Here is a 22,344-nt window from a genome sequence, read left to right on the forward strand (position 1 = left end):
CTGTTAGGATAAGGATTCCATGTCATGCTGTAGTGTTCTTTTAATGAACACCCACGGGGAGGAAAAATAAATCTCCAGGCTCAATAGAGGGGACAGAAAGGCTTCTTAAGGACATTTTCCCCTTTTAATCTGGCAAGCATCATGCACTGGAATTCATCATGTTTCCTTCTGCGCTTGGGCTGCCAGGAAACTCAGAGCCAAATTTGTGTTATATTCCTAACATCTGTACAAAGCCTTTCTGATATTTTTTATGTTTTTATGTTTGATTTGTTCTTTGTAACTTTATCTTTTCAGTTGTTCCTGGTTCATTCCCAGAACCCTAGTGGGCTGATGTGCTCTCTGGGTAACTAACACCAGTGAGTATTCCCAGAAGATGTCTATTGCTATTCTCCCCGCTTCCCCCAGTTCTGAACCCACTAAAGATTCATAGTCCCGCCTTTTTTCACCAAACATTAATATCACACTTACATTGTGATCCAGAAGTCATGACCCACAAGGGACCACTTGGACCTTGCTTCTTATTTGATACCTAACTCCAGGAATTGCCTCTTTAAAGGCACTGGGTGAGAAATGATGGACCAGGCTCAAGGAAAGAAAACCCAGTCAAAGTTCAGGTAAACAAATATGTTTTGATCACTTAATCTAGGTATTGTGAAAATCAAGATGCATAGACTGTCATTCTGGAGCCCACAGTCTCACCGGGGTGACACGCAGGGAACAGTTAGTGTAGCACAGTCCCCTAAGTGCTGTGGCAGAACAGGTGTAATGGAGCACTGGAAACAGGAGGGAGATCAATGTTGCAGATCCCAGTGAATCAGGCAATACTTCCTGGAGGAAGTGGCATTTGAGCTTAATTGTAAAAGGCAGGCAGTTGAAAACTCATGTCCACATAGAAAACTGCACACAAACATTCATAGAAGATTTTATTGATAATTGCTAAAACTTAGAGGCAATCAAGATGTTCTTCAATAGGTAAAGGAATGAACAAACTGTGGTATATCTGTACCAAGGAATATTATTCAGCAATAATATTGATATGGAGGAAACTTACATGCATATTATTAAGTAAAAGGAGGTTAAAAATCTATATGCGTTCTGATTCTAATCATAAGATATTCTGGAAAAGGCTAAAATATCGAGAAAGTAAAAAAAAAAACATAGTGGTTCTTAGGGGTTTGTTGGCAAGGAGGAAGGGATAGAAAAAGAGAGAGAGAGTGAAAGAGAGAGGGAAGACAGGTGTGCAGAGTACAAAGGTGGTCAGTAAGAAAGGACATTCTAGTTGGTGGCAATAATAGAAGCCAAGGCATAATACTGTGAAAATGCAGAACCTGATTCAATCAGGACAGGTCAGGCTGTGTTGCAGAAACTAAAATACAAGAGAGGAATAAGGGGGATGAGGCCTGTAGCAAGTGGACCAGAGCACAGAAACCTGAATTTTGTCCTTGTGACAATGGGGAATGTTTAAAATAACTTAAGCACAAGCATGCAATGGCCACATTTATTGGTCACTGCCACCAAGAAGCTGTGGACTTAAACCTGCAGCTTTGCTTACTTCCCCTACTCCTCTTCCAAGCCCAGTCAGTGGAGATTAACACGATCAAGTACACTTTTTAATGTCTAGTCTGTGAATATAGTTCATCAATGGTGCCCAGGAATAATGGGGCAGCCTGGAGCCAGACCGTGTGACAGTCAATAAAGAAAGACCAAAAGTATAGCTCAGTGAAAACAGAAGCATTTACTGGACAACGTGTAGAAAACTGCACATTCTCTCATTCTCTCTCTCTCTCTCCCCTTCCCCCCCACCTTCTTTCTCTCTCCTACCCTCTCACTCTTCTTCCTGCCCCCCCATAACAATGTTTTAGGTTTGGTTTATTATTCCCATGCATTGACAAAACTGAGGCTGATTGCCATGAAGCACTTTTGCCTAATATCAGAAGAAAGTGAGCCCAGGTCATTGGGCCCCAAATCCAATGCTTTCTATTTGAACTGCTTTCAAACTTGCTAATCACCTCTATTCATCAAATCTGAACTCTTTCAGCTTCTGCCAAAAAGGTCATTTATTGGCACACTGAATCCCACTGTGGAGAGGGCTAGAACAGGTGTGCCCTGGCCATCAGGTCACTACAATTATTATACATAGACTTCTGACTTCTGCATCCATGATCTCACAGCAGCATCAATTATTGTTACCCATATGTGTTATTAATAGCTTCCTAAGGCTGATATAACAAAGTACCAAAGCAGGGTGGTTTAGCAAAATAGAAACCTGCTCTCTTATAGTATGAAGGCAGAACTCTGAAATCAAGGTGTCAGCAGGGTTACTTCCTTTGGGGACTGTGAGGGAGAATCCCAGCCATGCCTCTCTCCTGGCTTTGGTTGTCTGCCAGCAATCCTTGGTATCCTTGGCTTGCAGCTGCCGCACTCCCGGTTCTGCCTCCATCCTCACATGGCCTTCTTCTTTGGGGTCTCTTCTATGCGTACGTGCAATCTTCCTTTCTTTTCTCGTACAAGGACACCAGTTGTTGGTCTTAGGGTCCCATTCTACATCCAGATGACCAAAATTACTTCTGCAAAGACCCTATTTCCAAATAAAGTCACATTAACAGGCGTGGAGATCAGGACTTGACCATATCTCTTCGGGGGACATAATTTAACCTGCTACTGCATAGACGAGCAAGAGGAGTTTTCACGAGGTTCAGTGACTCGTCCCAGCACACAGCTAGGAAGTAATGGAACATTAAGACAGAAGACCAGCTCCTTCTACCACAAATCCAGGCCCCTCCTTTCTCTAGGTATCAAGGTCATTATCTTTGAATGAAACCCTTGGTTTACAGACGTACATTCAGAGCCAAGGAGAATCAAGGATGAGTTCCTTGGAACTTGGAAAAAGAAACACCTTTCTTAGTCTATAGTGTGTTTACTATATCTTGCTGTGTAACAAACCCCCAGAGACTTTCTGTTTTAAAACAACAAACATGTTTTATCCCCCAGGTTTTGTGGGTCAGCAATTCCAGGTTGCTTAGCTGGAACATCTGCAGCCAGGTTACCCCCAGGCTACCATCAAGGTATCAGCTAAACCTGCAGCCATCCCAAGGCTTGACCAGGAAAGGGTCGGCTTCCAGGCCCACTCATGGGGCAGCTAGAGGGCTTGGTTCTTCCTGGGCTATTAGTCTGAGGGTCTCAGTTCCTTGCTTGTTATTGGGTAGAGACTGTCCTCAGTTTCTGGTCACCCAAGGCCTCCACAGAGCAGCTGGCTCACTCAGCCAGAGAAGGGATAGAAGAACAAAACATGTCACCATCTACTGTCACCTAATCTGGGACCTGACATCTCAATCATTAAGCCACCAAATGTGTCCCACACTCAAGAGGAAGATATTACACAAGAGTGCAAATACCAAGAAGTAGGGATCACTGGACATCACCTTAGAGACTGGCCACCAGACAGAGCCACAAAAGTAGACCCTCTTTGTCTATGGATGGAGTGATGGGAAGATGTGAGGAACAGAGCCATGGCAATCATTTCGCTGCACTGCAAGTAGAGCTGGGGATTTTGAGGAAGGCATAGCGTGGAGACTGAAGACAGGGCCAACACCAAGGGATACAGAAAGAACAGTCTTAGAAGAACCAGGTCCTTGATGACATGATTAAGTCTCTTGTTTAGCCTCCCCTGCAGCCAGAAACCTGTGAAATGTTCAGATATAACATGAGATAATAAATGTCGGGGACAGAAAGTCCTAACAGATGCATGACCCCACATATAAATATGGCCAAGGTAGTGAAAATAACCTCCTGAGGTTGTTTGCCTCCGGATACAAGTCGTGTTTATCATTCATCATCATTTGCTTACACTGTGATTCATATCGGTACTGTGAGCTGGCCTGGGGTGACCATCCACAAGCTCAGGGCTGGGCTTCTAGCTGCATCCATATTCCCTTTTTATGGAAGAACACCTCATATTTTATCAAGAGCGCCGAAGTCAAGAAGTTGATGAGGTTAAGGTCTGTCTACACCTGAGCACACAGCCAAAACCCCCAAATCCCAGGGACTATTCATTTCACTGTGTTCGCAGGTGGGTTTTTAACAAAATTAGTAATGAGATCTTGTCTCCAAATCCCCTTTCCCTGGTGAATTCACTGGGGGAAAATCAGCTGGTCTGGGGGGAGGCTGCGTGGCCTGTTTTTTTCAACTGATGTTGAAATTCTACCATCTCCCAGCTCTGCCCTTCCACCCGCACCCACCCACACAGAGACAACTAACCATTAACCTGTCTTTTCCCATTTCACTGAAGAATTTGTGAGCATAGGCTCAGCACCCACCCTCTCTCTCTGACTTCCTCAGACTCCAAACAGAACTTATAGAAAGTCAAAGTGTAATTGTGGAGATGTATTTGTGCTCTGGCCTTTTCAACATTTTGAGAATCACACACTGTGGGCTCCCCCCAGCCCTGCCCTTCTCCCTCTCCCATAAACAATGTCTGATCTATAGCCTTTGAGGTAGGTTTCTGACGGGAATTGCAGGTGATGGAGCCACCTTCTGCTTCAGGGACCTCCCCCATTCCCAGGTGGACACGGCCTCCCCCACAACCTGCTCTGCTTCATGCATAGAGGGAAGCAATAACTATTCCCTGGAGATGCTGTATCTGATTCATAAGGAAAAAAAGGGATTTGTGAGGAAGATAATAGGAAGGATTTTGTTTTGGTTTGTTTTTTCTCTTTTCACATTTTATTTCTAGAAGTTTAACGACTAGTTATCAATGTTCCGTTTTATTTATCTACTTTCAAAATTTAATGAATACTTCTGGCTATAATTACCTAATTTTTATACTTCAAATGACTGGACACCTGTAGTTTGGAGCACATTATATTCCAGCGTGATGGCTTATAGTATCAAGTGCTGCGTATATATGGATTAATCAATAAGCAAATTCAATTCTTATGAGGTGCAGTTCATTCTTTAAATTGAAGAGGCACTGGCAACAGGAGGGAGAGGGTTTAGTGCTACTCTCTTAGGATGAGAATCTACCATGAATATGTTCACTTCTCCTGTTGCTCCTTTATTATCCAGGGAAGTGGCTTAATCTTTTCTAAGTGTGGCCATTGTAAGCAAGCTTGCCTATCCTTTTTTAGATGGATTTCTTTATTTGCAACACAGTGTATGAGTAACCTGAAGAGGGGGGTCTCAGTGCCCCCTCAAACCATTCAATTCTATAAAATGCCCAGGAGGTAAACATTGGAGGACTCCACTTCTAATAGGTGTGGAAAATACAATTCTACCCTCTCTAGATGTGGGTCCTGATAAGGCTAGAAAGCTCAGCTTTTAAAGTCATTGGTACTCTTTGGTATAATGACAACCACCATTGGACTAAATACCAATTTTAGGGCATGTATCTGAGGCACTATGCCAGGTACATCACATACAAATTCCAACCTCACAGCAGAGTGTGAACTAGTATCTCCGTTCTACAGATAAGGAGGTTCGAGGTGTGATAGACCGTATCACATGTGAAAGTCATGTAGTTAAATCAAGAATATCTCATATCTAAGCAATTTTTTCTGCCCACTCTATTACATTAATTTATTATTTTTTCTCCTTTTATTTCTTTCCTTCTGGAGTACTCACACTAACCCGTCTCACATTCTGTTAGAAGCAAGGCTCATTAGAATAAGAAAGGCAATTGCCTGAACCTCACCATCTTTTGCTGGAGCTTACGGAGAGGCAGTCATGGACCTCTTGAGACCAGGAGGCCCAGGTACAGGTGATAAGAGCTCAACTGAGACCAGAAAGGGCAGAAGGTGAAGACTAATGGACTCCCACCACCCGCCCACTGGAACCCTGGGGGCCTGGAGGCTAGGAATTGTGAGCCAGACTAAAAGAGCATTTTTGATTATCCCAGGAGAGAGGTGTTTAGACAGGACAATTAGGTCATTTAAAGTGACCATATTTTGTGTTAGAACCAAGGGAATTCCTAGTTCAGCCTGCCCTGGCTTTCTTAACCTCATTGGGTAAAGACATTGATGAGGGAAGAGAGGAGTCTCTCCACAGCCTGGTGGTTCACAAGGTGTCATCTGAGACCTCTGTGGAGGGTCTACAATCAGGGGAGGCTTGTGGGACAAGGTGCACAGAGCAGGTAAGGATTCATGGAATGCAAAACTGATGAGAGTTTTCATAATGTTAAATAGGGAAAGAAGAGGAGGGTCACAAGGTAAGAAATTGTAAGCCACAGGATGTGTAAAGGCTGCTTTGATGAGGGAAGTTTGGACCACTCTGGGTGACCCACCTGAGTGAGAAGGAGAGCTGTTGGGGTGGGGCTGGTGGAGAAAACATCACCTTGCTAAGGCCATAAAGATGGCCAGGAGTTAGCAGGGAAGAGGCACGGGGAAGGCTTTCTTGGAAAAGGGGCCGTAAGTATTGGTATAGTGACAGTTTTATATTTAAATTTAAAGAATGTCTTGATGGATTTTCAAGGTGAGCTTTTTAGGCCTTTCCACCTTCCAATGTCTCCCGTTCCCCATTTTCCCTACAGATCAAATGACCAAATTCAAGCTGCTGTGGCATTTGACTTTCAAAGCCCAATAAATTCCATTCCTTGTTAATCTGTTTATTCATCTCTTAGAAATACTCTTTCCACTCCCACCCCAGTTTCACCTGGAGGTCTCACGCAGGAGTGCCTTCTCTCTGCTATGCTCTCTGACTGCTGTGACCCCTGTGCACCCAGATGGGGCCAGAGTCACTCCAGGAAGTCTCCTGTGCTGGTCCCACATCTTTCTCTTCCTCTTTCAGCCTTCTCTGGATGCTAACAAAGCTGTTGATAGCTGTTGATGGTTTCGCTATGTCCCGACCCAAATCTCATCTTGAACTATAGTTCCCATAACTCCCACATATTGTGTCATGGGAGGGACCTGGTCGGAGGTAATTGAATCATGGGGGCAGTTACCCCCATGCTGTTCTCATGATAGTGATTCTCACAAGATCTGATGGTTTTTAAGGTGCTTTCCCCCAACTTCACTCATACTTCTCCTTGCTGCCGCTATGTGAAGACGGACGTGTTTGCTTCTCCTATTGCCATGATTGTAAGTTTCCTGAGGCTTCGCTAGCCCTGCAGAACTGTGAGTCCATTAGACGTCTTTTCTTTATAAATCACCCAGTCTCAGGTATGTCCTTATAGCAGCGTGAGAATGGACTAATACAGCTGCGTTCTGAGTCCGATTTTATCTGTTTTATGGCAGTGTGATAGCCCCAGCTGGGCTGTGTACTCTCGGAGCACAAGGCTCTCGCTGTAGAATTCCTCAAATTCCCCAACAGACCCTAGACACCATGGATCTTTCCATAACACTCTACAATTAAGGGCTGGTTCCCAATGACTGACTCTTGAAAAATGCTCGAGTTTCTTCCATTAACAAAATGAAAAAAACAATACCACTTAAACTTGACCGTAATGTGTTTGAAATGTTACCTTCTCTTAACCAAATGTCCTCTCCTTTTTTAGTTGAACAATTTAAATTAATTAGAAATTTATTATACAAGTTATAAGCCTCAGGTATTAGACCTTCCTTTTTTTGATTACTGGTGGCAGTCTGATTTGTTTATATAGTGCTTCAGAATTGACAGAAATCTTCTGGAGCCATTATCACTTTTTCCTGCTCAAAGGACTGAAAGAGTATTTTCTATCCATTTGACAAATGAAGAAGCTAAGCCATGAGCGAATGAGCAAGAGTGAGCCCAATAAGCTGCAGAAGAGGAAAGGGATACAAGTCTATGTGACAGAAAATTTCCTGCTCATTTTAAGGCACTGGTCCTTTCTTCTTTTTGTTTTTGAGACAGAGTCTGACTGTTTCACCAAAGCTGGAGTGCAGTGGTGCAATCTTGGCTCACTGCAACCTCCGCCTCCCAGGTTCAAGTGATTCTCCTGCCTTAGCCTCCTGAGTAGCTGGGATTACAGGCATGTGCCACCTTCCCTGGCTAATTTTTGTATTTTTAGTAGAGAAGAGGTTTTGCCATGTTGGGCTGGTCTCAAACCCCTGACCTCAGGGGATCTGCCCATCTCGGCCTCCTGAAGTGCTAAGATTGCAGGCATGAGCCACTGCACCCAGAATGGCCCTTATCTTATAAATTCTAAAAAGCAGATACTACTGGTCTTACCTAAGACCATTGACAGGGAGTCTGAAAACTCATAGACATTCATTGGAGTGCAGTGAGAGGTGGGAAAGTGTGTTGTTTTGGTGGAGTGAGGCTCAGATGCATTTCTCATTCTTTCTGTTCATGTAATCCCAGCACCGTGGGAGGCCGAGGTGGATGGATCACCTGAGGTCAGGAGTTCGAGACCAGCCTGACCAACAAAGGCAAACCCCATCTCTACTGAAAATACAAAAATTAGCTGGATGTGGTGGTGCGTTCCTGTAGTCCTGGCTACTCGGGAGGCTGAGGTAGGAGAATCGCTTGAACCAGGGAGACGAAGGTTGCAGTGAGCCGAGATTGCACCTCTGCACTCCAGCCTGTGCAACATAGTGAGACTCATCTGAAAGAAGAAGAAGAAGAAGAAGAAGAAGAGGAAGAGAAGAAGAAGAAGAAGAAGAAGAAGAAGAAGAAGAAGAAGAAGCAGCAGCAGCAGCAGCAGCGGCGGCGGCGGCGGCGGAGGAGGAGGAGGAGGAAGGAGAAGAAAAATCGTGTTGGAAAATATTGTGTTTCCTTCAAATTCAGATTAAGGGTGAGCAGTTTAGGAAGGAAAAGGGATGGAGCAGAGCCTTCAGTAATATTTTAAATCAAAGGGATTGGCTATAAAATGTGGAGACCAAAATAACTACTGAGAACACAATGCTTTCACATAAAATAAAAACTTGGGGAGAAGACTCCAGATAAGAAAGACTAACAGTTGGCACTTACGTTTCAGTGTTATTTACCAGCAGGAAAGGACGATTTTGAGTGATTGAGCGGAATGTGCTGAGCTGGAGGTGAGTTTAATATGGCTGCAAAGCTCGGTACCGTCCTGGTCATTGTGCCTTCTGGGAGAGGGAGAACGACTGTGAGTTCCTGAGCCCAAAGGTAATCTTTTCTTGCTTTGTAGTTCTGAGGAGACTGCACCTGGATGAAGTTGTAGAAATTTGGGCTGTGTGGTATGAGATGCATGCATGCAGACTAAAAGGCATTCAGCCAAGGGATCTAAAAATAATTAAAAGAAGAGTGAGATTACCTCTCATGGATGGACACAAACACCAACTGTATGCATTTACCCTAAATGACAACAGAAGGAAACCAGAAAGATAATTGAAGGATTGTGAAGATCAAAGGGCTAGAGGATTTGCTCTCTCAGGCATAAGGGTCTAGAATTGCAAAAAAAAAAAAAAAAAAAAAAAAAAAAAAAAAAAAAAAAAAAACAGAAAAAAATGTATGATGCTAGCATGTAGTTTGCCTGGCAGAAAACCTTAAACAAAAACATAGGGGAATTACTTCCCTTGGAAGAACTCAGATTTGGGGGAGGGGTGGTTCAAAATCTACTCTCATAAACTGTCAGAAGTACATTGGGAAGACAGGAGCTATGTGCAATCAATGAAAGAATAGTTTAGCGGATCTGCTAGGATAGTTCATCATTGCCTACTATTGCAATGTGACATCAAATAGGAAGCCCCAGTTGTGTTGCTCCATTACGTGTGCATTCGACAAGCAGAGCCTTGGGCATAGAATAGGACCCCTACGTTTCTTACAGCTATGATAGAATGTAGAGTATCTCTTTGAAACAAGCCCCTACATAAGCCTCAAAAGAAACAAGTACAATTCAGAAGATGTGAACTCAGGAATATCCAAGAAAAGAGGATGAAAAATCAGACTGATGGGGAAAGAGACTGGTATACCATTTTTTGAAGCCAAGTACTGCTAAGTTAATCCTGTAGTTGATCTCAGTAAAAAGGAGGACATTAATAATCTGCCCCAAAATACATATTTCAGTGTATTTGATGGAAGGTAAAGACTTAGAGAGAGAAGAGCCCTTTGCAAAGACTAAGAATAGTTCAATATGGCTGCAAAGCTCCGAGGTGCAAGGTACAGACTACAAGCTATTTAGAAACCAGACCAAAATCTCTATGGTTCATGCAGAGGTTTCTGAGAATTACCCCAAGTCAGCAAGGGGGACCACTGGGAAATCACACATATAAAAATGGCACAATAAAGTTCGTGTTTTGATCATCCTGTAAAGATCTGTAAAGATTGTCCTGGCCCTGAAATAGTGAATAGACAGGAAGAGTGAAATAATAGAGGTAGGAGATAAATTAGGAGTTTGTTGTAGAAGTCCAGAAAAAAAGATAATGAGGCCTAGACTGAGAGAATGGTGGAAAACGGTAGTGGGTTGGAGAGATTAAAAAAAAAAAAGAAAACTATTGAAAAGATAGAATCCATAGGCCTTGTTTCTTAATGAGATAGGTGGGTCAGTGTTGAGGAAGGACAGGTAAAGACATCTAGATTTCTCAGTTGGGCATCAAGTATGTGGTAATGCCATGAATCAGGGGACACTGACAATGGAGTAAAGATTTGGGGAGGAAGATGTTATAGGGAAGCTAAAGTAAAGTGAACTTGAACATACTGGTTTTTGTTTGTTTGTTTGTTTCTTTGTTTTGAGATGGAGTCTTGTTCCGTCACCCAGACTGGAGTGTAGTGGCAAGATCTCAGCTCACTGCAACCTCCACCTCCTGGGTTCAAGGCATTCTCCTGCCTCAGCCTCCCGAGTAGCTGGGATTACAGACACCTGCCACCACACCCAGCTAATTTTTGTATTTTCAGTAAAGATGGGGTTTCACCATGTTGGCCAGGCTGGTCTTGAACTCCTCTACCTCAAGTGATCCACCTGCCTAGGCCTCCCAAAGTGCTGGGATTACAGGCGTGAGCCACCATGCCCAGCCAAAGATATTAGTTTGAAGGCTCTGTGATATATCCAAGTCTCAAGACAGACATCACATATATGAATGCAAAGGTCTGGGGTCTATGGAGAATCAGGGCTGGGAATGCAGCTCCAGAGTCATCATCATGAGTGGTTAATGCAGTCTGGGAAGCAGAGAGAGCCCAGGAGATAATGTAAATGAGATAATATGAAATTATTTATAATATTTTAAATGGTCTATGGTAAACCTTGAGGAACATCAACATCTAATGACTAGTAGAGAAAGACAATCCTGGAAAGGTTAATAAAAAGAACACTGAAAGAGGCAAAAAAAGAAACCCAGATCTAGGGGCCATTAAGGAAGTCCCAGGCAAGACCCAGGAATATTCTTCAGGATAATGGCATGGGTCAGGGCACAGGTACTAAGACTCTATTATGGGTTCAGCTTTTTTGATACAGATATGAGTAAGAGTAACATGCCTGGTCTAAGTGCCCAGAGAAGCCAGGAGGATTTAGAAAAAGAAACACTAGGATTATGTCTTGAAGGCTGAACAGGAATTTTCTGGGAAAGGAGAAGTCATGCCAAGCATGAGGACCTGAATATACAAAGTCCAAGTCATGGCCCAACATGATGTGGTTGAAGAACAAGAAGCAATTCCATGTTGCAGGTTCAGTGGGTTTGTGGTGGAAAGGTGCCTGGGAGGATATGGGCACATGGGGATTTGGAGTGGAATGGAAGGTTGTGCTAAGAAGCTTGAGTCTTGTCTTACCAAATGTGTGGACCCTTAGAGCTTTACAAGAAGATAAGGAGCATGTTTCATCCTAGTTCAGAAGATGTCTTTAGTAGTGATAGCCCTAGAGACTAAAGAACTGTGTGGAGAGGAGACATATTTAGGAAAGAGACTGGGTATGCTTTGGATATTAATGCAGGGAATTCAGGGGTGGGTATTCTGGGGCTTGTCTTGAGCAAGAGGGAGGACGATTCTGTTTTTCCAGAAAGAAAAGAGGAGGACAGTTTTAGAGTCCAGCAAGGGATAGTTGAGTTACAATAAACCTAGTCCTGATCATTGTCGCCTATTATTTCCATAAAAAACAAAAACAAAACCAGAAGCAGTGGGCAGCGGCATTGGCTAGTGTCAGGAATTTGAGAGGAAATGAAGATCTAACCAAATCTTGGCGATGAATTCTTTTTGACTTTCTGGAGCTGAATCAGAGACCATGATCCTAGACCATGGCACAACCTCTGATAGCATCCTGTCTTTCAGAGTCTTTGGTAGAGAGGGCAGCGGCCTTCTGCTGAACATCTCCTCTGTTCTAAGACCTTAACCCACATGATCTAATCAATGCTAATGCCAACACTATGAAGTCACCCTTAGGAAGCTTGCCTTTCCCTGGCTCAGACTTTAAAAGTGGCTGAGTTCAATTTCCAGCCCAGCTGATTCTGATTCCCAAGGGACTTTTTCCTTCTTTATATCCACATTCCCTTTATCCATTGATCACACTGTCTGGCATTATCTGGCATCACCCTGGTGAAACAGTTGGCTGACCTTACTACTCCTGACTCCTTAGCTTGCTGAATTGCTATGGACGAAAAGTGAGACTAAAAGTAAATTAGGTGGGGCAGAAGGAATCAGGATTTGCATTATCAGTCTGGTGATTCTTGTTGACATTGCTGAAAACCTCATCAGGTGAAGGGCAGAGGAGCCTGTGTCTAATTACGTTTTATTTTTATCAATGACTAAGTGCTGCTTTTTCTAGAAGCCCCCATTAAAAGCCAGTGAAAAAGGATCAGTTGGGACAGAGTCCCCAGACACTCTTCACTTCCCATCCCCCATACACATTCAGTGCTTACTCAGTGAAACATGGCATGTGATATTCTTCTCTCAATTCTCCAGTTGACAAGGCAGTCATGTCCCTGGAAGGGACAGCCTCCTTTTCACTGCTGTGATGGAAAGAGATGAAGAAATGAGCTAGAAACTATGGACCATCAAAGAAGCTGTCATGACTTAATGATGACTGAACCATTTCTCAGATGAAGAAAATGAGGCATAAGAGTTAAAAGTTAATGCGTTAAAGATCACATCTCAGTCTTCGTCTCCATAGAAGTATAGATATATTTCTGGGTAACTGTTTACACATTCCTCTCCTCCGTGTGCTGTGAACAATTGGCAGAAAAGGTCTGTCTTCCAACTTTGGATCCCAACGCTTCATAGTGTTGGCACACGTAGACTGACTACGAGCTCACAGCTACACGTGCTGCTGAATGAGAAGCTATTGTTTGTCAGGCATTTTACTGGTCCTGGCATTTGAGTAATGATGTTAATCACTTTTATCTAGTTCCATCTCCAATTTCATGTTGCATTTGTTGTTCATTTTAATCCTCCCTTCCTTGTGAAGAAGACAGTATTATTGTCACCATTTTTGCAAGTGTCGAAACTAGCAACCTAAGAGTTTAAAATCTGCCTTAGTTCACGAGGCTCCTAAGTGGTAGATGAGAACTTGAACCCCAAACTTCAGATTCTGAATCTTAAATGGATGTGCAGAGCTACTGAGATGAATAGGACCCCATCTCCACCCTCAGGAAGATTTTAGTCTCAGAGAAGTGGTCTCAGAAAATAAACTGAGGGATGTGCACTCCACTCTTTTGTTGACTGGGGTCTGCCCGTGGGTCCAGTCTATGGGTTTGCACTTCTGAATGGGAGCAAGGTCCTGCTTGGGGGAGGAAAAGCAAATAGACAGGCCTGAGAATTGGTTCAGTCATCGTCAATGTCATGACTGCTTCTTTGATGGTCCACAGTTTCTAGCTTGTTTATTCATCTCTTTTCATCACTGTACTAAAATTGAGTCTGTCAACTCCAACCAGAGAGGGTTCAGGAGATCTGTGCACAGTATTCTGTCCTGGCCATGACCCCACCAGGGAGCAGGCAGGAATTAAGTGATGAAAAATGCTGGTATGAAATATTGCCATAATTGCTTTCTGGAAAACAACAAGCTTAATTCCCAGTAAAACAGCATCAGAATTTTCCAGGCCCTCTGATGGGGAAAATAAAATGCCCTTCCTAGAAATTTCTCATGCTCTGTGGTTTCTATGAGATGATGAAGACTCTGTAGAGGATAATGTGGTGATAAGATTTTGGAATCCATGCTCATTGCCCTGTTTCTTCGAATGTATGCAGGACTCTTATTAAACAGACAAAAAAAAAACTCCAAAGCCCAGGCTGATACATATTTTAAAAATCTCTATGAGAATGAAAAATGACCGTAGAGTCACTCAGCTTGAGTTCCATCCTATCCCTTAATAGCTAGGAATCGCTGAGTACGTTAGTTAAGGTAGAAAGCTCTGATTCTGTTGTTTGTAAAAATGAGACTAATACTAGAATTTTCCTGATAGATCTGTCAGTACCTTTTAATAAGTTATTCAGATTAAACACTTAGTCTTGTGCCTGGTACAATACATGTTGGCAGTGATCTTAACACTTTTACTGTTTCTCTTCTTCTCTAACCTGATATGTTGAGACTGAGCTGTTTTACTTCAATGACCCTTTCTTCTGTGCCATCACTTCCTTTCTGAATTCACTGAATTATTCTAGGTACAGAATATCCTCACAAGGTAGTTTTGTGGACCCACAAAGCCCTATGATGGCTCCAGAGTCATGTCTAGTGCTGGATAAATGTCTATGGCCCTGAACTTTGAGGGGAGAAGATTGGTGAGTTGAGTCAATACGTGTTAAACTGTACAGCAAGAAGACTCAACTCCCTTTTTGTGATCATTGAAATCATTTCAATTCATTTCCTTCTTGGTTGGACAGAAACATGTTTTCAGTAGTGAGTAAATCTTGAGGGAATCCACTGACCTGAACACTCATATAATGCATGAAGTTAATGGACAAAAAATGATATTCATCTTCAGTTAATAATAGCATTTTCTTCTGCAGCACCTAAACTTAGGGGTGGTGAGGGATACTATTGGTGCAGCCACTGTGCCACCGGCAGATACATGACCTTTATTGTATCTAACTATAATTAGATCTATGGTGAAATAAAATAAAAACCAACACAAGTTTTGACACTAAGATAATAAATTATAAATTATGGAAGTCTACGCCACCAAGGATCTTGTAAACAACAGGCTGGTCTCTTAGCAACAGACCAAGGAGAGCAGGTTGTTGATAGGAACGGAGCAGTGATTACTGCAGTTTTGCAGTGATTACTACCAAAGACCAGGAACTACATTTCACCACCTGCCCAAGGCCCCATCTCCGCCCAGCCCTTCTTTGTCCAGTGGCCAGTGCCCCTTTCCCAGTGACCCAGGTGATCAGACCCCATGGAAGAGACAAAAAAGATGTGGACTGAAGGACAGAGATGGGCTGAGGATACCCTGTGGGAACATGAGGGAATGAGAAAGGGGGCAGGAGAAACAAATACATTCTTATTTGATATTGTTTGAAATTAGGACTCCAAACGGGGGACTCCGCTTTTCCCTGCCCCCAACTACCTTTGGTTTTAAAAATCTCACTGAGAGTGGTTGTCATGAAGGAATTTAGACAAGACTTTGACAAGGTGCCAAAATGGTTTATTTTAAAATGTTGTTCCCGAAAGCACCAGAATATTACGTTGGAGCAAATGTTGCTTGGAAGAGCGAAGGGGTTGTGGTCACACAGACTTGGAAGAAGGGTGATGGGGATTAAGGTGCTTGTGACTTGGAATTAACAAAGGCAGGTGGACCGAAGGACTCAGTCACCAGGAAGCTTTTTTTTTTTACAAATACATGGTTAAGAGAGAGTGTGTGTGAGTGTGGGTGAGTGTGTGTCAGTGTTTCTCAACTGTGGGGCATTTTCGGAGTTGGGGTGCAGAGGGAGGTTTTCTTTAATTAATTAGATGTTTACCTCCAGCATCATCCCTCAGTGGTTTACACAATCATTCTGCCCACATGTTAGGAGCGAGATTCAAGAAAGCCTCTTGGAGTGAAATTTTCCTGGAAATATCCTGATTCTTAGCAGCACACGCCCTCTCCCTCTTTCTGTGACGGAAACAGCCAGTTCTGCATTATTCTAAACCACAAAGCAAGCGACATGCCATCCTAACTTAGGATCTGAAGGAAATATCAGCCCCCTAATTGCACAGGGGCCACACAGCCTGCATCTCGCTTCATCGTCCTGACTGTATGCATTTTATTGTTTCATAATAAAAGTGGCCGACTAAATTATGACTACGTGTGATTTATCTGGCATGTCATTTTAGATTTTTCATATGTATAAATTTGCCATTTGAAAAGAAGGAGAAAATTCACTGCTATTCCCCAAGGCCTCGTTTTTGGGGAGCTCCTCTAATATCATGAACAGAGACTTTGTGACTTTCGAAGTGATTAGCTCCTATCCAGAGGTTTTGGAACATATCTGTGTTCACAAGCCGTCTGCCGGGGTGAAATTCTATCTGGAATAGTGTCCCAACCCCATCGGAGAGAGGCTCTGGATTTGTAAAACCCCTGTTAAGGACCCCTGGGTATGAGCCCCCCACAAACATGTCTGCGGCACCCACAGCTATGCTGCAATGAAGGCCCCATTGCTCCATTGCACAGATGAAGTTGCAAAGGCCCAGCAATGTCAGCCAACTTCCCCAAGCTTAATGCTGGGGCCTGCTTCCACTCCAGGACCAAGTGGCTTCAAAGTCCATACGTTCCCCACCATGGTGGCCTGCCCTGGGGAAGGTCACTGCCAAGAAGGCTCCAGGGCCGTCTTGCAGCTGCTGCCTCTTCTTCTTTTAATTCCGAAAGAAATGAATCATCATGAAAAATCAACAATTCACAAGATATAAAGTGAAAAGGCAAAGTCCCCCCTCATCCTCTCTCTCAGCCCCTCAAGTACATTAGAAGATCTTTTTAGAGTTGAATTTTCACTCTGTAGGAGGGTGTTCTATATACAAAGGATATGACCCTTTCTTCTTCTTTAATTTGCTTATAGCTGGTACATTTCGAGAAAATAAAAAGTGACCCATGCCTTTGATGTTTTTTATTTTCGCTTATTTTTGTCAACATATCGTGGAGAATGCTGAGTTCTTGGAATTGTTTTCCCCTTTTTCCCTCTGAGAGCAAATCACCAAGATGTGCTTTTCCAGAGCCTAACATCCTTGAATTCACAAAAGTTCCAGTCTGGAGTCATAAAGTGGAACGGAAGCAGTTCTAGTCAGTTCTGATCTTGGCAACATGAATTCTCCCCTTTCCCCAGGGAGACTCAGAAACCTGCATTTTCACAAGATTCCCCAAGTGACATGTGTGCACCACAGGGTTTGAGAAACCCCGTGCTGGACTCAGCTGCTTCAGAGAGAAGACGCAGAACAATTGCCAAGCTATCAAGGAAAGCTCAGACTGACAGCAGAGAACTCAATAGAAATGCCCCATCCGACTGTTGTCACTCAGGCCCTAACTACTGCAAGAGAGTGGAGCACTGTTTCTCCCCTGAAAAGACTGGATTTCGACTAAATGAAAGCAAAACTCTGGGGACAATTTCCCACCTAGTAGCTTGAAGCCCTACCCGGTCACCAAATTGGCCTAGCTGGTCCTACCTGTATTTGGTAAGAGCTGGGGATTGGGACCAAGCAGAGAGCAAGACCGAGCTGGTTTCCTCTCCGGTTTCCTCCGGGATGGCTGGGTCCCAGGTCCTGCCCCCGCCTCGCCCTGTGCAAGCTCGGTGCAGTGCAGCCCCTCCGGCTCTCGCCCCAGAATGCCGTGCGCAGGCTGGCAGCAGTTCAGCTGAGGACTAAACGCTTGGCTCAAGTTCAACACGGCTGCCAAGATTTGGCAACCAGAGAGTTGCAGGGAAGCAGCAGGCTGCTAAACCCTTTCACATTTTTAATTAGATCCACACACCCATGTCTTTGAGCTATCATAAATATACAGATGACATAGAGAGTATTATTCGGGGTTAAAAAAAAAAAAAAAAAAAAGGGAAGCAAACTCTACTAAGGTACAGCTTACCTTACTGAAATAATTTCCCTATCACTAGTTTGAGGGCTGAGGAGGAAAACCAGAAGGTAGTGATATTTGCTTAAGTAGAACCACGTCTGACAAGGGAATCTACCCAGGATCTGGAAAACACAGGTCCCGGCTGCCTTGCTGTCATCCTGGGCTTTGAGAATATCACCAGAAGAGGGCATTCTTGGCGCCGGCTCAGCCCTGTGCAGCCCGGAACTGGCAGGGAGCAGTGCTGGAGGAGTCATCCCTCAGGCCACTCCCACCTCCCATTCTTCCGGATAGCGTTAACATCGCCACGGAGCCAGCGAGGTTGCCTCATTCGCCCTAAATGCAGCAACTTTTATATTCCGTGTTGCTTTACTATTTTTCTCGTTTTATTTCCTTCCCTGGATTGTTTTTCGGTATCTTCCCCTGGAAAACAATTGCCGAGGCTTCTAAATTTTTCTAAGTCCTGTGCCACAATATGCTCAGCTTCTTTCCCTCAGAACCAGCCTTTCGCCTGCACTCAGCCCCTGGGCGATTCTCCCTCTGGGGAGGAAAGAAGATTCAACTCTTGATTCAAATACTACCGGGTTTCACTCTGGTTTCGCCGCGTGGCTTTGGACACAGGATTTCAAAGCCTTCACGTTGGTTCCTTCATCTGAAAGATCCGAAAGCAGTTCTGGCCTCACAGAGTGGCTCTGGGGTTTGAATCGTATGTACAAGGCTCATAACACAGTCAGCACCTAATAATTAATGTTTGATAGAACATGTGCCTTGTAGATAGTCAGCTAACAAACAACGCCACAAAAACAACAGTGTTAGTTCTTAGTCTTTTTCTTCCCTGACCTGCTTCTCCTCTTGTTTGTGACAAAGACCACCCATGCTTCTCAGACAACTAACCGTAGTCTGATCAACTTGCCGTAAGATGAGAGTGAGCCCAAGCATTGGTGTGCATGCCCTTAATTTTAAAGACATGTTAAAAAGGAAATGAAACACTTGAAATACAGGAAAGAAGTGCCTCTGGTTGTCCCATCCTAGAGCACAAAGTTTATAAATAGAACCATCACAAACATCAAACATGAGCTGTGCTAAGACATCAAACACACACACACACACGCACACACATGTTTGTGTCCTTGGCTTATGGTGAACTTTTTGTACACCTTCCAGTTGCCCCTGCAGAAAACCAGAGCTTGTAGTGGACACTTGGCAGCATTTGGTCTTTTCCCCATCCTTCCTTCATTTATTTTTTTTTTCACATATGACTTGAAAATAGAGCATGTTTTACTGTGGCAAAATTCCCTCTGTACTTGACCTGCAAACAGGACAGTCAAGCTAACTGGGATGACCTGGTCCAATGAAATGGGCTGGAGACAATTCTACTCCCAATATGCATCTTTCAGCAGATTGAGAGGGTGAGGACAAACAGAGGTTGGTGGGCCTTGACATCCTTATCTTTTCCTGTAGTCCCTTTTGCTCCCTGAGACCTCACTTTCTTCCCCAGCCCACAGGCACAGGGAATTTCCTTTCACTAGAAGAAGAAATGATAGAAGCTTCTTATGCATGTGCACACACACGCGCGCACACACACACACACACACCTATTCGTGCCCACAGACACTGAAACAGGACCCTCACACCAGGACTGTTCCACCTGGAATAGAGAGAGCAGCGATGGCTCCCACAGCCATGAAGTCCCAGGTTGAGTCCCACTTGCCTCTGTGGTCCTGATCAGGCTCCGACAGGGAGTGCACTGCTGCTCATGATGAGTTATTTATACGGGAGGAAGCAGCAAATTTCTATGAGAGTAAAGTAAGGTATAATCCGTGTCATGCTTTCCTGGAGCAAAAAGGGTCATGCTGAAGCCAGTCCCATTCTCTGAGCCATTGCAGGCTGCCCCTACATGTCCTTCCCACAGATGAATTGAAGGAAACGGACCCTGTGACACCCTGACCCTTTCTGCACCTTATGTAGGGTAAAGGAGGTGGACTGGGAATGAATACATGCACTTCATGTATTTAAGGGCCATTCTCTGATAGTGCTCTGAGACTTCCTGGGAAATATTATTAACTCAGGACTGACAGGTATTAGTCTGCTTGAGCTGCTATAACAGAATACCACAGACTGGGTGACTTAAATCCCAGAAATGTATTTTCTCAGTGTTCTGGAGGCTGGCAAGTCCAAGATCATTTCTGGCTGGCTTGGTTTCTACTGAGGGCTCACCTCTTGTCTTGTGGACAGCCACATGGCCCTCCCTTGGTGTGTGTGCCTGGGGAAATAGCATTCTGGTGTCTCTAATAAAGACACTCATTCTGTCATATCAGGACTCTACTTTTATGACCTCAGTCAGTCTTACTTCCTTCGAGCCCCCATCTCCAAATAGGGCCATACTGGGGTTTAGAGCTTCAGTATATATATTTGGAGGGATAGAAATTGTCAATCCATAATAAAAGCATTTTTGTACTTTTGTGCATTTTGTACTTTTGGAAGGAGATGGAATCAGATGGAAATTCTACTCACTCCACCACCCCCTAGCTGTGTGGCCTTGTATAAATCTACTAACCACTCTGAGCCTTATTTTTCACTTTTGAGAAGTGGAGGTTAAAATGCTTTCCCTAGAGTGTGATTATGAATAATAGGTTAGGTAACGTACACACAGTGCCTGGCCAAGGGAGGCACTCAAAAAATGTAACAGCCATAGTGGTAGTTGATACCATTATTTATTATTTGATATTATTATTTGTTAAACCACCCAGACCATATTGCCTGAAACACTGGCTTAGAGCTTTGCATCCCAAACGTTCTCTGTGCTGCTGTTTGCATCTCTTTATCACCAATACTGACATGAGTCAATGAAGCTCATAAGGAGTGTGACCATCTATAATAATATCTTTCATGGGGTCCAGAGGAAACAAACATACTCACTTCCAGAGAAGTGACTATAAATATTCATATCACTTTACGTTTAGGGCATTTTGCAATAGTTGTTGATACCATTATGCATTTAACATAGTCATGACAATTAGATTTGGCACTCTTGGTTAAAGCAAAAGTCCTGCAAGAAAACATAAATGTAGCTACATCACAGTTGGGGAGCCTAAAGTTGAGGGAGCCAAGGATTGGAATTATGCAGTTTCAAAGGCCATACCCTGAGCTTCACAATCCTGCCTGAGTCAGCAATTGCAACAATAATGCTGTATAACAAATCATCCCAGCTCAAATGCTTGAAACACTAAGTATTTCTTCTCGTGCTCATTGGTTTCTAGATTTACTGTGGTTCTGTTGAGCTAGACTTGGCTCAGCTGATCAGATCTGCTGCAGGTTGCGTGTCTCCTGAGTATGGTTTTAAGCTATAGATTGGGTTCTCATCCACTCAATGTGTGTTTGTTCTGGGATCCTAGCTTAAGGGGTGACAGCTATCTCAGGCACATTATAGCCTAAATGCAGAGAAAAGCAAGCACATCTAAGGTCTCTGATTACATAGTGTCCACAGGCACTCCAGTGGTTAGGTCAAGCCACATGGCCAAGCCCAACCTCAGGAAGTAGGGAAGGAAATTCTGCACGGTAGTATTGGGGAAGAGGGGAATGAGGTTTAGCTGAAAAATAATCCAAACTATTGAGTACCCTGCAAACAACAGCATACAGAAAACTAGAATAGCAGCAACCACTATACCTTCTTTATCAGCAGAATGCTAATTCCCTTTAAGGCATTTCTAGTGGTTGACAGCCAGCATCCATTCTGACTGGTCAAGCGTCAGTTTTGCTTGGTAGTGCCCTAAACTTAATGGCTTTAAAATATCCTTTTGGGAGGCCGAGACGGGCGGATCACGAGGTCAGGAGATCGAGACCATCCTGGCTAACACGGTGAAACCCCGTCTCTACTAAAAAATACAAAAAACTAGCCGGGCGAGGTGGCGGATGCCTGTAGTCCCAGCTACTCGGGAGGCTGAGGCAGGAGAATGGCGTAAACCCGGGAGGCGGAGCTTGCAGTGAGCTGAGATCCGGCCACTGCACTCCAGCCCGGGAGACAGAGCGAGACTCCTTCTCAAAAAAAAAATAAATAAATAAAATAAAATAAAATAAAATAAAATAAAATAAAATAAAATAAAATAAAATAAAATATCTTGACCATCACCCTGGATTGTCAGTATCTACAATGATACCAGCAAACACCAACTTTCTAGGGCCAGCGACACCAGCACCAATGAACTTCCATTCAGAACCCCCAAAATTCTCAGGACAGGGTCCTAGCACTGCTGAAATTGTGATGTGGATACAGGTTTCAGGGTGAAGGAGCTAGGAGTTTAAATAATATCTCTGATGTTTCCCGAAAGTGTGACCCTAGGCAATGACGTGGTCTCCTGAATCTCAGGTCTTTAGTGGGGATGCTTGTGGTGCTGCTGTGAACAGTAAACTACTGGATGCATGGAAATCAGCCAACACGGGACCGATAATTTACAGTATGCACCCACTAAATGGTTACTCTCTTCTTGCTTTACCATTAGCTTGAATCTTATGGAATTGGCAG

General features: G+C 43.7%; 1 long non-coding RNA gene across 5 annotated transcripts in view; it reads right to left on the reverse strand.

Annotated features, from left to right (window-relative positions):
* Nucleotides 1–17,573, reverse strand: part of LOC104654472 — a 53,629-nt gene extending 36,056 nt beyond the window's left edge. For 3 of the 5 annotated variants that reach the window (XR_004057532.1, XR_004057533.1, XR_004057531.1), the window contains exons 1-2: nucleotides 17,426–17,573; nucleotides 8,881–9,156 (exon numbers count right to left, since the gene is read on the reverse strand). This is a non-coding gene — a long non-coding RNA (uncharacterized LOC104654472). Of the gene's footprint in view, nucleotides 1–1,818; nucleotides 2,579–8,880; nucleotides 9,157–12,716; nucleotides 12,807–17,425 lie in introns of those variants that run through there. The other 2 variants (XR_004057529.1, XR_004057530.1) reach the window with 2 other exon arrangements.
* Between the last annotated feature and the right edge of the window lie 4,771 nt (nucleotides 17,574–22,344).

Source organism: Rhinopithecus roxellana, chromosome 5, assembly GCF_007565055.1.
Source record: "Rhinopithecus roxellana isolate Shanxi Qingling chromosome 5, ASM756505v1, whole genome shotgun sequence".
Classification (NCBI taxonomy): domain Eukaryota; kingdom Metazoa; phylum Chordata; class Mammalia; order Primates; family Cercopithecidae; genus Rhinopithecus; species Rhinopithecus roxellana.